General features: G+C 42.0%; 1 protein-coding gene across 4 annotated transcripts in view; it reads left to right on the top strand.

The window, feature by feature from the left end:
• Window positions 1-13,442, top strand: part of ROBO4 (roundabout guidance receptor 4) — a 128,293-nt gene that overhangs the window by 94,167 nt on the left and 20,684 nt on the right. The gene's annotated exons all lie outside the window — the stretch shown is intronic.

Here is a 13,442-nt window from a genome sequence, read left to right as displayed (position 1 = left end):
ATGTCTCATGTTATTTGATAAATTTGGCTTGTCCTTAAACCTAACACTTCTGTCTGGAGAAGTTACTGTACTCCAGTTTTCCTACTCCACCCTCCTCCTGGAATGAGATTGCAACTTAAAAAAAAAGTTGCAATGATAAATCTGGAGTGAAACTCATTAACATAGCTAACCAGACCCACTTTTCCACCCATATTACAAAACTGGAGTGAGTGGTGTAAAAATGCAAAAAGTTGCAAAATTTTGCACACGTGAGTGTAAAAAGTCGCAAAGTTTTGCGCAAGCAAGTGCAAAAAAGTCACAAAAGCCCTATTTTGCGACTTTTTGATGCCAGAATTCTGGAGTGAAGGTATGATAAATCAGGGCCAGGATCTTTACAGCTCAGCCAGAGTGACCATTGGTTTCTTGGTCACCTGTGTTTCCAATGCTCCTATCCCTCGATTAAACAGGCTACATTCACACTAATGGGAAAAATTACCGTGTGACAGCCGTTTAAGTAACGATCGTCACACAGCCATTTTTAAAACCAATTGAACTCAATAGGGACTATTAACATGGAGGTTTTTTTAATGGCCAGTGAATAGCAGCCATTAAAAAAATAAGACGTGTCCTATCTCACAGCCAGACAGACCCTATTTAAATCAGTGGGCCCATTTTTAATGGCCATTTAGACAGGAGTGCACATGTCCAATGGCCATTAAAAAGGGTGCACTGGGTTAAATAGGTCTTTCAGGGGTTAAAAAACAACAAAAAACTCATCTCATCCACTTGCATGCCTGGGACACTCACTTGCATTAAAATTAGCAGGACCTGCGCTCCCAGCGTGATGACATCATCATAATGAGGAGCGAGAGTCCCATGCGCAGAAGTGGATGAGTTTTTTTTCTTTTATAACTCAAGCAGAATAGGGGCGATCTTTATACTGGGAGGCACACATTAAAATATTTTAAAAAAAATCCTATAATGTTTATTTATTTTTATATAAAAAATTGGGAAGGTAGGGGGTGATCTGAATTTTCATCCCAACCTCTGCCCACTCCATCCTCTGTCAGCTTTCTATACTATAGCATGCTGTTAGCAGTACATGGCAGACTTCCCTTTCTGCCCCACTGTTCCGCCATGTACTACTGCTTATTATGGCACACTTACATACACATGCACCCTATGCCAGCTCAGGACCATCCTGGCATTGCATGTGTGCATATGTAAGTGTGCCATAATAAGCACTAGCACATGGCGGAACAGCGGGGCAGAGAGGGGAGGCTGCCATGTACTGCATGCTATAGTAAAAGAGGCTGACAGTGGAAGGAGTGGGCAGAGGTTGGGATTGCTGCCTGGGAGCTGTATGATGAAGCAGGTAGCCATCCCAGCCTCTGTGCACTCCTTCCTCTGCCTGCCAATTGCATGCTGCAGCCTGCCCTGGCTGCACACTCACAACTATGCTGGCAATACCTGGCCCCACTAACAATTCTCCACTCTCCTCTCCCAGTCCCAGCTGCCTTGAAATCCCTCATGCCGAGAACCCGCTGGTTAGGGAGAGCATATTTTTCTATAAGGCAGGGTCGAGGAGCCCAGGCCAGGGCACATACCTGCCCAATTCTGGTATGGACTTCACGTGTTTCCTGGACAGCACTGCCTGTATGTAGTGAATACCTTCAAACTGGGCCCTAAAGGGATTTTTCTTGGTCATCTGACCGCAGTATAAATTCTGTATGTAGTGAGTAACGAGCGTCCTAGTCCTCCACTCCTCTCTTGTAATTGATATGCATAGCGCGCTGCTCACTTGTATTGTTCCCTGGGCCGGCGGTGCGCTATACAGCACAGAGTAGCCTTTATACAGTTGGACGGGCCCTCCTTTAATGAATTAAAGCGAACGGGCACAGACACCATGTGACTGCGTGTGGAGGGGACCAGACCTTGCCTAAAATATACTAAATAAGACACTGCTCCCAGGCCCCTTCTCATTTTGGGCCCTGAAGGAGCCACTTTCCTGGTCGTTAAGCCACTGCTTGGGCGCTAATGGGAGCATTAATAATATTGGAGGTTTTTAAGGGGGCATTAATCATACTGGGGGGCACTGTGGTGGGGTATTTGATGTCCAGTGGGCACTATGAGGGGTACTATGTATACAGAGGACACTGCAGGGGTAAGGATGTAAAAAAAAAATAATGCAATTCATCCGTTTTTTTTTATTTATTTTTTTATATTAAATATTTTATTTTTGTTAATGGCCGTTTTTAATGGATGCAAAACAGCTTTTAAAAACAGATTAAAATGGATAGGAGATGGTTGAAAAATGGCCTTGAAAGTGTGTCTGTTTTTCACGGCCATTTTTTTTTCTGTCGTGTGAATGTAGTCTTAGTTTGTTGGGGCGGCCAGTTCTGGTTGTTCTAAACTTCTTCCACTGAAGAATTTTGGAGGACACTGTGCTCTTTGGAACTTTCAGTGCAGCAGAAATTCTTTGTCCCTTTCTCCAGATCTGTTCCTCCACACAATCCTGTCTCTGAGCTCTACGGGCAGTTCTTTCCTCCTCATGGGATGTTATATAGACAGGAGTGTGTCTTTTCAAATCATGTCCAATCCATTGAATTTACCACAGGTGACTCCACTCAAGATGTAGAAATAAGAGAAATAGGAGGCCCCAGAGCTACATTTCAAGTGTCATAGCAAGGGGTCTGAATACTTATGTCCATGCAAAATTTTAGTTTGACCTTTTATATGGAATTTGCAACAAAAAAAAAATCTCATTATGGAGTATTGAATGCAGATTGATGAGGAAAACAAGTTTTTATTTATTTTTATTTTAGCAGAAGCCTGTAACATAACAACTTGTGCTAAAAGCAAAAGGGTCTGAAGACTTTCCAAATGCATTATAAATAATGTGTATATATATATATATATATATATATATATACTATATAGATTAAATATAGACATAAAACTGTTACAGAATGTAGACTTTGTGCCGGCTCCTGTTATGTGACCGCATTCCATGCAGATTCCTTACGTTACCTTTCTATTAATTACTTATCATTCTCCTGTTCTGTTACATTACTGACAAATTGCTGCTATCAGTGATCCGTAGATACCGGTTTCCATAGAAACCATCCTGTGTACAATGTATCAGCTGATAATTGACAGCTCAGGGGTTTCAACCTCCCGAGTAGTGAGAGGGTCCCGAACCCCCTCCCTCTACCCCCTACTAATTGTTAACCAGTTATGGATTTTTTTTAACTTATCAGATAAATCCTGTTTTCCTCGCATTGGTTTTATTGCAGTGATGGCATTACTGTGCAGAAAACTATAAATCTGCTCTATTATACCTCCTCAGATATTGGGGGATTTGGTGCTTTTGTGGGAGTTGACCTATGCACCGTCCCTTAGGTGGAGGGTGGATGAACACCCAGGGTGCAGAGCCCATTCTAGACACGTATTTTCCTGACAGGGTTAAGTAAGGTCACAGAATGAGATCCTCCCGCCATCTGTTCCCGTATGGTGTATTTACACCAGCGCGTTCATCTATCGCCTCAAAATATTTCCAAATCATGATTGTTATTCATGGCTGCGGCATCAGAGCTAAGATTGTGGAATATAATTGGGACCTAGGGCCCGCGGGTGACCTTTGTTGAGCTTTCTAGCAGCAGGCAGTGAGTATAGTGATACCGTATTACTAGAAAGAGAGAATCTTGTAGAAAGATATCTGTCACATGCAAGGAAACTGAGACCATAGCAGGCACTAGGAGGAGGGGGCATTGTCCCTTCAATAAGAATTCCCCCTTTAAATACCCGGAAGTCATTGAGCTGTCCTCTGTGAAAACCATAAACAACTGGTACCATGAAACCTTACACAGATACCACTAAGGGTATGTTCACAAACAGAGTTTTTTTTTTTTTTTTGGGGGGGGGGATGCCTCATTAGACTATAGGGACCCGGAATGGCATATATATCTATACTGTTGCACCCCAAACTGCCTCCTTCCTACTGCTCAGCTGTAGGGCCCCCACTCATATATGCATCCCGTCACACCACAAAGGTGGCAACACTCCAGAATAGTCCAAACAAGGAACCAGTCTCTTTAAGGTCCTGTTCACAGTTGCATATCGGGCATTGCCCGATATGACCATGTAACGCCTTAACCTCATTGACTATAATGGGATCTGGCAAAAATCTGGCTGCTCAATGGCAAATATGCCAGGATTCAGCAAAAACCACTGCACGCAACTGCTTTTGTCTGGCCGATTCCCGACATATACACTCACCTAAAGAATTATTAGGAACACCATACTAATACGGTGTTGGACCCCCTTTCGCCTTCAGAACTGCCTTAATTCTACGTGGCATAGATTCAACAAGGTGCTGATAGCATTCTTTAGAAATGTTGGCCCATATTGATAGGATAGCATCTTGCAGTTGATGGAGATTTGAGGGATGCACATCCAGGGCATGAAGCTCTCGTTCCGCCACATCCCAAAGATGCTCTATTGGGTTGAGATCTGGTGGCTGTGGGGGCCATTTTAGTACAGTGAACTCATTGTCATGTTCAAGAAACCAATTTGAAATGATTGAGCTTTGTGACATGGTGCATTATCCTGCTGGAAGTAGCCATCAGAGGATGGGTACATGGTGGTCATGAAGGGATGGACATGGTCAGAAACAATGCTCAGGTAGCCCGTGGCATTTAAACGATGGCCAATTGGCACTAAGGGGCCTAAAATGTGCCCAGAAAACATCCCCCACACCATTACACCACCACCACCAGCCTGCACAGTGGTAACAAGGCATGATGGATACATGTTCTCATTCTGTTTACGCCAAATTTGGACTCTACCATTTGAATGTCTCAACAGAAATCGAGACTCATCAGACCAGGCAACATTTTTCCAGTCTTTAACAGTCCAATTTTGGTGAGCTCGTGCAAATTGTATCCTCTTTTTCCTATTTGTAGTGGAGATGAGTGGCTACGTGGCTACGTGGTGGGGTCTTCTGCTGTTGTAGCCCATCCACCTCAAGGTTGTGCGTGTTGTGGCTTCACAAATGCTTTGCTGCATACCTCGGTTGTAACGAGTGGTTATTTCAGTCAAAGTTGCTCTTCTATCAGCTTGAATCAGTCGGACCATTCTCCTCTGACCTCTAGCATCAACAAGGCATTTTCGCCCACAGGACTGCCGCATACTGGATGTTTTTCCCTTTTCACACCATTCTTTGTAAACCCTAGAAATGGTTGTGCGTGAAAATCCCAGTAACTGAGCAGATTGTGAAATACTCAGACCGGCCCGTCTGGCACCAACAACCATGCAACGCTCAAAATTGCTTAAATCGCCTTTCTTTCCCATTCTGACATTCAGTTTGGAGTTCAGGAGATTGTCTTGACCAGGACCACAACCCTACATGCATTGAAGCAACTGCCATGTGATTGGTTGACTAGATAATCGCATTAATGAGAAATAGAACAGGTGTTCCTAATAATTCTTTAGGTGAGTGTATGTCATTAGAGTGAATGAGGATCTGGCTGTGCATGGTCGTATATCTGTCAATGCCGGATACTGTGAGCTCAGGTAGCCAGATCCTCAGCCAGATCAGTATACTGGATTCCAAAAGCAGCTGTAAACAGGTCCTTATCCTCTCAATAGCACCGTGTAAAGGTTATATGTATATAACATGATAGGCTTTGTGCCTGTTCATCAACGCCGCTCTTTTAGATGGAGTATTTCCAGTGCCAAGATGGGGCTCTGGGCGTCCATGCCACTGGAGATAACTCACCAGAGTTCATCATCTTGTGATCTCCCCCCCCCCCCCCCCTTCCCCAGACCTCTACATGAGAACTGTGGCTTGGACAAAAGTCTCATGCACACGGCTGCATCCGTTTTGCAGTCCGCACATCGCAGATCCGCAAAACACGGATCACGGATGAGTGCATGCTACCATTTATTTTTTAACTTCTGTAGAAATGTCCTATCCTTGCAAAAAAATGCGGATTGGATGCGGACAGAAACTATGGCCGTGTGCATGAGCCCTAACAATCACATTCCGCTATCAGGGTGTCACCATACCAGCAACAGCAACCTGTTTTGGCTTGGGATGTCCCCCTTTTAACAGCTCCTCTTGCAGTTCTGCCTCACGTCTCTTGTAGTCCCCCCCCCTATGTTACCAACTCCAACAGGTGCCAGTGGTCAGTCTTGACCTTAATTTCTAGTATTATGCCCCTGTACTAGAAGGCTCAGAATGACCTGCGAATACGTGTATTTGATAATGCATTACTACTTTCATTGGCTGCTCTATCTCCCATTACACTTTAAAGCATTGGTTGGCATCCTGTGGATCTCCAGCTGCCGCTGACTCAGGGCTTGCTGGTAGTTGTAGTTTTGAAACAACTGGAGAGACACAGATTTCAGACGACAGCTTTAAACATGGTGGTGAATTCTAGAGCAAGTGCCTAAATTTTTGCATTAAAATTAAACTTAATGCCTCGTTCTCCGGGGTTGCCGACCAGTCGCTAGCGCTGACTATGGTAAGTACATGATCTTTATGGGGCAGAGCTGACAATCTGCTTGTCACAATTTATGGCAGCCATAAAGCGAACCCACAGCACAGTAAATCCTTATTGCTTGGGACAAATCATCTTTAGTTGGAAGGTTGTTAGTGACTCGGATTTACAGATGCCTCCTGGCAGCTGGAGAGTTAATTTCACATTTTTACAAACAACTTACTTATGTTCCACATGAAATCCTGAATTATCAGATAAAATCTGATTATTTTAAGCGGCTTTACTGGAACATCTGTCTGTCACTCCACACAAAGCAAAGTGTGGTTGAATGACGGCCAAGGTCATGGAAGCTTAGTATCCAGCCATGAGCAATGGGCCCCGGTGATGAAAGTCAGAGTATTCATGGCAACAAGATAGTTTATTATGTAATGAATTGTGGGCACCTCACATGTGGTAGATAGTATACATATAAAATTATAATACATATGGGGCCATTTATCAAACTGGTGTAAAGTAGAACTGGCTTAGTTGCCCATAGCAACCAATTAGATTCCACCTTGTATTTTTGACAGCTTCTTTATACCAGTTAGATAAATGGCCCCCACAATGTTATGTTATTGTCCTTATTTACACAGGACATCTTAGCTATACAAGTACTTCCCCCTATTTGCAAGAATATAACTACTATAATACAGGGAGTGCAGAATTATTAGGCAAGTTGTATTTTTGAGGATTAATTTTATTATTGAACAACAACCATGTTCTCAACGAACCCAAAAAACTCATTAATATCAAAGCTGAATATTTTTGGAAGTAGTTTTTAGTTTGTTTTTAGTTTTAGCTATTTTAGGGGGATATCTGTGTGTGCAGGTGACTATTACTGTACATAATTATTAGGCAACTTAACAAAAAACAAATATATACCCATTTCAATTATTTATTTTTACCAGTGAAACCAATATAACATCTCAACATTCACAAATATACATTTCTGACATTCAAAAACAAAACAAAAACAAATCAGTGACCAATATAGCCACCTTTCTTTGCAAGGACACTCAAAAGCCTGCCATCCATGGATTCTGTCAGTGTTTTGATCTGTTCACCATCAACATTGCGTGCAGCAGCAACCACAGCCTCCCAGACACTGTTCAGAGAGGTGTACTGTTTTCCCTCCTTGTAAATCTCACATTTGATGATAGACCACAGGTTCTCAATGGGGTTCAGATCAGGTGAACAAGGAGGCCATGTCATTAGATTTTCTTCTTTTATACCCTTTCTTGCCAGCCACGTTGTGGAGTACTTGGACGCGTGTGATGGAGCATTGTCCTGCATGAAAATCATGTTTTTCTTACCTTGCAGACTTCTTCCTGTACCACTGCTTGAAGAAGGTGTCTTCCAGAAACTGGCAGTAGGACTGGGAGTTGAGCTTGACTCCATCCTCAACCCAAAAAGGCCCCACAAGCTCATCTTTGATGATAACAGCCCAAACCAGTACTCCACCTCCACCTTGCTGGCGTCTGAGTCGGACTGGAGCTCTCTGCCCTTTACCAATCCAGCCATCTGGCCCATCAAGACTCACTCTCATTTCATCAGTCCATAAAACCTTAGAAAAATCAGTCTTGAGATATTTCTTGGCCCAGTCTTGACGTTTCAGCTTGTGTGTCTTGTTCAGTGGTGGTCGTCTTTCAGCCTTTCTTACCTTGGCCATGTCTCTGAGTATTGCACACCTTGTGCTTTTGGGCACTCCAGTGATGTTGCAGCTCTGAAATATGGCCAAACTGGTGGCAAGTGGCATCTTGGCAGCTGCACGCTTGACTTTTCTCAGTTCATGGGCAGTTATTTTGCGCCTTGGTTTTTCCACACGCTTCTTGCGACCCTGTTGACTATTTTGAATGAAACGCTTGATTGTTCGATGATCACGCTTCAGAAGCTTTGCAATTTTAAGAGTGCTGCATCCCTCTGCAAGATATCTCACTATTTTTGACTTTCCTGAGCCTGTCAAGTCCTTCTTTTGACCCATTTTGCCAAAGGAAAGGAAGTTGCCTAATAATTATGCACACCTGATATAGGGTGTTGATGTCATTAGACCACACCCCTTCTCATTACAGAGATGCACATCACCTAATATGCTTAATTGGTAGTAGGCTTTCGAGCCTATACAGCTTGGAGTAAGACAACATGCATAAAGAGGATGATGTGGTCAAAATACTAATTTGCCTAATAATTCTGCACGTAGTGTATGTTATTGCCAGGGGGAGAAAAACAGAACTGGATCGCACATCCACAATGCTATGCTGTGATCTAATTAAACTCTCTTCTCAGCGCTATATTAAAGTGTACAGCCCCCCATACTGCATGCTGTACAAGAGGCATTAGTGTACATTTTGATCAAAAGGCATAAGCCCACTCACTACGCCAAGGTCGCCTCTTTGAGTGGGACCTACTCTGACAAAAAGGCACAGCTACAATGCGGTGACAAAGCGGCACTGCCCTAGTAGGCGGCCGCTTTGTGTTATTGCTTGCCAGCTCACGCCATCCTAAACATATTAAAAAGAACCTACCGTTAGGTGAACTAATATGTGTCGGATGCATCTGCTCCACACATGATGCATTTGCAATTGAAAAATCAGTTGTCCAATCAAGTTTAAGGGAAAGGGAATATTCTAACTGGAACATGAGGCTTGCACAAAAGAGTAGGAATAGACAGCAGTTTTTAAGAAAGTCTTCTCAGAAAAATAAAAATGAAAATACCAAAAACCAACCTTCAGTTTTTCCTAATGCATTTTCTGCAGAAAACAACAAAAAAAAATTTGCTGACATCATTCATACATTTCTGTCTTGTACCAAGACACTGAGTATGCCAAAGTACTAGAAGATGGTTACGGGTGGGTGGCCTACTCTTGGATCTATGTCATCTCCCAGTTTATTTGTAAGCCAGTGTTCACATGTTGCGTTACCAAGGTTTATTAGGTGTGGTCACAAAAAATGTACTTGCTGTGAGGTGATTGTGTATGAAGGAATTTACTTATTTTCCTTATAATCAAACTTATCCCATCCGGCAGCACATTAATTGCAACACATCTAATGTGGTATATCTTATCGCCTGTACACACCGCCGACTGCAGTATGTCGTCTGCACTACAGGACCACTAAAAGTCAGGATTAGAGGACATTTCTCTGACGTTATGAGGCCTACTGTGAAAAATATTTCTGCATTATCAAGGCATTTTGCCACAAAGCACTCTGGAGATATAACAGGCCTAACAATGTGCTAGGATTGAAAGAGTTAATCCACCTAATGTGGAGGAGATTTTAAGTGCACGCTATTCAATAGGAAAACCTTCTGGCTTTTTACATTGAATACACGCGTTCCCCATGGATTGAACAGAAAGCAGGACCTATCCACGCACATTAGCAATTCTTGAAATCATTCAGTATTGATTCATATGTCACAGTTGTTTATACACAGTTTCATAATGTTTAAATCATGTGACTGTATGTTACTTTCTGATTGGTGCAGTCTTCTTTTTTAAATGTTAGCTATGACTGTGGTCTGCTAGTCAGTCAGGCGACTTTGACTAAGCATGTCTGACTTTGGATCATACTGGATTTTATATGCTTCAATATAGATCTGTTTTAGAAGATCACTGGAATTTCTTCTTGCTATAATACTGCCTCTATGTACAAGAATATAACTACTGTAATACAACCCCTACGCACTATAATACTGCCATCTATTTACAAGAATATAACTTCTATAATAAAGCATCTATGTTCAAGAATATAACTACTATAATACTGCCATCTATTTACAAGAATATAACTTCTATAATAAAGCATCTATGTTCAAGAATATAACTACTAAAATACTGCCAACTACGGTATATACAAAAATATAACTACCATAATACTGCTCCTGTGTACAAGATTATAACTACCTAATACTGCCTCCATTGTACAACGGTCCCTCAAGTTACAATATTAATTGGTTCTGGGACCACCATTGCTAGTTGAAAGTTGAAACCATTGTAACTTGAGCCGATAACTCTATTGAAAACCAGTAATTGGTTTCAAAGCCCAAAAATGCCACCCCAGAATAAGAAAAAGTTTTAAGTAAAATAAGCAGATAGCTTAGGCTACTTTCACACTGCCGTTTCAGGGTCCGCCTGTGAGATCCGTTTCAAGGCTCTCACAGGCGGCCCCAAACAGATCCGTTCAGCCCCAATGCATTCTGAATGGATGTGGATCCATTCAGAATGCATCAGTTTGGCTCCCTTCTGCCTCCATTCCGCTCTAGAGGCGGACACCAAAACGCTGTCCGTCTGGCGGTGGGGAGCCATACGGATCCGTCCTGACTTACAATGTAAGTCAATGGGGACGGATCCGTCTACATTGACACAATATTGGTGCAATTGTAAACTGATCCGTCCCCCATTGACTTTCAATGTAAAGTCAGGATGGATCCGTTTGACTTACACTTAGACTTAGACTTTTTTTTACTAAGTGTATGCAGACGGATCCTCACTGAACGGATACCATCGTTTGCAGATACCAGACGGATCCGCACCTAACGCAGGTGTGAAAGTAGCCTAAGACAGATAAAGGAAGTCCTTAAAGGGGTTGTCTGCTTTTTTACTATTGATGACCGATCCTCAGGATAGTCCAACAGATAATCCCAGCAGATGTTCTTGCTTCCAATACGTTATATTCTTTATTTCATCTTAAAAAATTACAAAATTACAGGACCCGTTCAGCCTTTCTCAACTGCATGATACTAAGAATTAACCGTATGTTCCCTGAATGCAGCCCGGTCTGCTGGAGATGTGATCTTGAAATAGGCACTCACAGCCATTTATGGTGGAAATGTTCTAAAATTGCATCCTACTGGCAAAAGATATGCAAAGTCATCTCTGACGTGTGTAAAATTTCCATACCAGTCTCCCCGAAGTTGTGTCTCATTGGGGTGTTCGGGAATCTCAGGTGTCCCAGGGACACACAAAAATTGGGTCAAATTTTGCTAGCGTCGTCCTGACTATTTATTGCAGTTTACTGGAAAAAAACAGAATCACGCCCATTAAAACAATGGATTCAAAGGTGTGATCAATTATACCGCCTTGAGCAAATTGCAAATTGAAACTATATGGAAACCTTGGAAAAAATATAGGGATTTCTCGAAGAGATTACTGGTCGTGAGCACATACACCAATGTTTTATTATTTGTTTTATCCACGTACTACCTAATTGCAGCAAAATCTATTTCCTCTTCCCCACCCTTCTTTCTCCCCTCAGACCCCCCCCCCCCCCCTCCTATTCTTTGAAGTTGTTTTTCTCATTTGATTGTACTGTATCAGTTGTATTCTTATATGGCTGCAATGGTGGGGCAAACAACTAGTGTACAATTTCATTGTTTTAAAACCAATAAAAAAAAAAAATTAAAACAAAAAAAAATTTAAAAACCGGGCAGCGACACGAATGGTTCGCAAAATACACACCCTTTTTCCAGACGGGGCTATGGACAGCGTCCATCACGAGGAAACGCTGGGCGGGCCGAAAGCATAGGAGGCCTGGAGCGATTACCACCGTCGAGTGTACTAATGCGGTCTCAGGAAGGTAACCCTCCTTGGTCATCCACCTATCCTCCAAATTTATAAATTATATTGTTATGCAGATACAAGATAAGGGTCCTTTATTTAGCCCTGTCAGTTATTTTGACACTTTTCAAATGGATGTAGATCTTCAGCAGTTCTTTCGGAAAGTGAGGTTGTAAGCACATTTTTCTGTTAAAAAACAGTCTTAATTTTGCCGGATATAGGTAAACGTGATGATGAAGGAGATGAGATGTTAAAATTAACCGATTTAGGTTTGCAATTAAGGAGCACTTTTGTACCTCTTAAGAGTTACCATCCGCTAGAAACATTCATGCATTTGGTAACAAAAGAAACACAACATGAAATGGACATGGCTAGAAGGGGAGATTTCTGAGTATCACAGAATATTACAATACAAGAGAGACAAGCTATACGTGACCTAATGGGGATGAATCACTGATAATAAAGCCTGCCGACAAGGGGGGCTCAATTGTCATTATGGACAAAATCAGATATATGCAAGAAGCGTATTGGCAGCTATCTGACACAAGCACTCATTAAATACTGGACCATAACCCCATATTTCGCATAAAATCGAAAATCTTGAATTTAGTGTAGATCGTGGGGTTATTGATAAGAAATTGTATGATTTTTTGATTACTCACTCACCAGTAACGCCAGTACTTTATATACTTCCGAAAGTGCACAAGACCTTGGATAATCCCCCAGGTCGACCAATTGTGGCCTCAGTTGATTCTGTGTTGTCTCCTCTGGCAATTGTCCTGGAGAAAATATTGACGCCATTGGTGAGGAATACTGATTAATTTCTGTTGGATACTTCTCACTTTCTGAAGGTTATACAGGAACTGAAGGAGGTTCCAGAAGATTGCTGGCTTGGGACTATTGATGTGGTCAGTTTCTACACTTTGAAAGAACACAATAAAGTATAGAATCAGTATTGTTAATGTTACCGTCGAGCCATTATAGAACAAAAGGAATTTTTTGTGGATTTATTGCGATTTAGTATTGTATGAAAACTACTTTCTACTTAGAGACCATTTTTATTTGCAGCGACGCGGTACCACGATGGGCTCCAATGTGGCCCCGCCCTACGCAAAGGCGTTTTTGTCATCTTTTGAAAAACAGTACGTTTACACTCATGACCATTTTCTAAAAATTGTACTTACCTGCCCTTACCTGGAAAAGATTTATAGATTACATTTTCTGCGCGGGGCCACTTGAGTTCCTCCTTCTTTTTTCTGAACATTTGAACAGTGTTTGCGGTGAACTGAAATTCACATTGACATATGATCGAAGTTTTGTCAGCTTTTTAGACACTGTGGTAATGAAACATGAGGATGGATATTTT

This window comes from Bufo gargarizans, chromosome 2 (genome assembly GCF_014858855.1).
Source record: "Bufo gargarizans isolate SCDJY-AF-19 chromosome 2, ASM1485885v1, whole genome shotgun sequence".
Lineage (NCBI taxonomy): Eukaryota > Metazoa > Chordata > Amphibia > Anura > Bufonidae > Bufo > Bufo gargarizans.
Note: the sequence above shows the minus strand (reverse complement) of the source record. Positions and strands in the feature narration are given on the sequence as shown.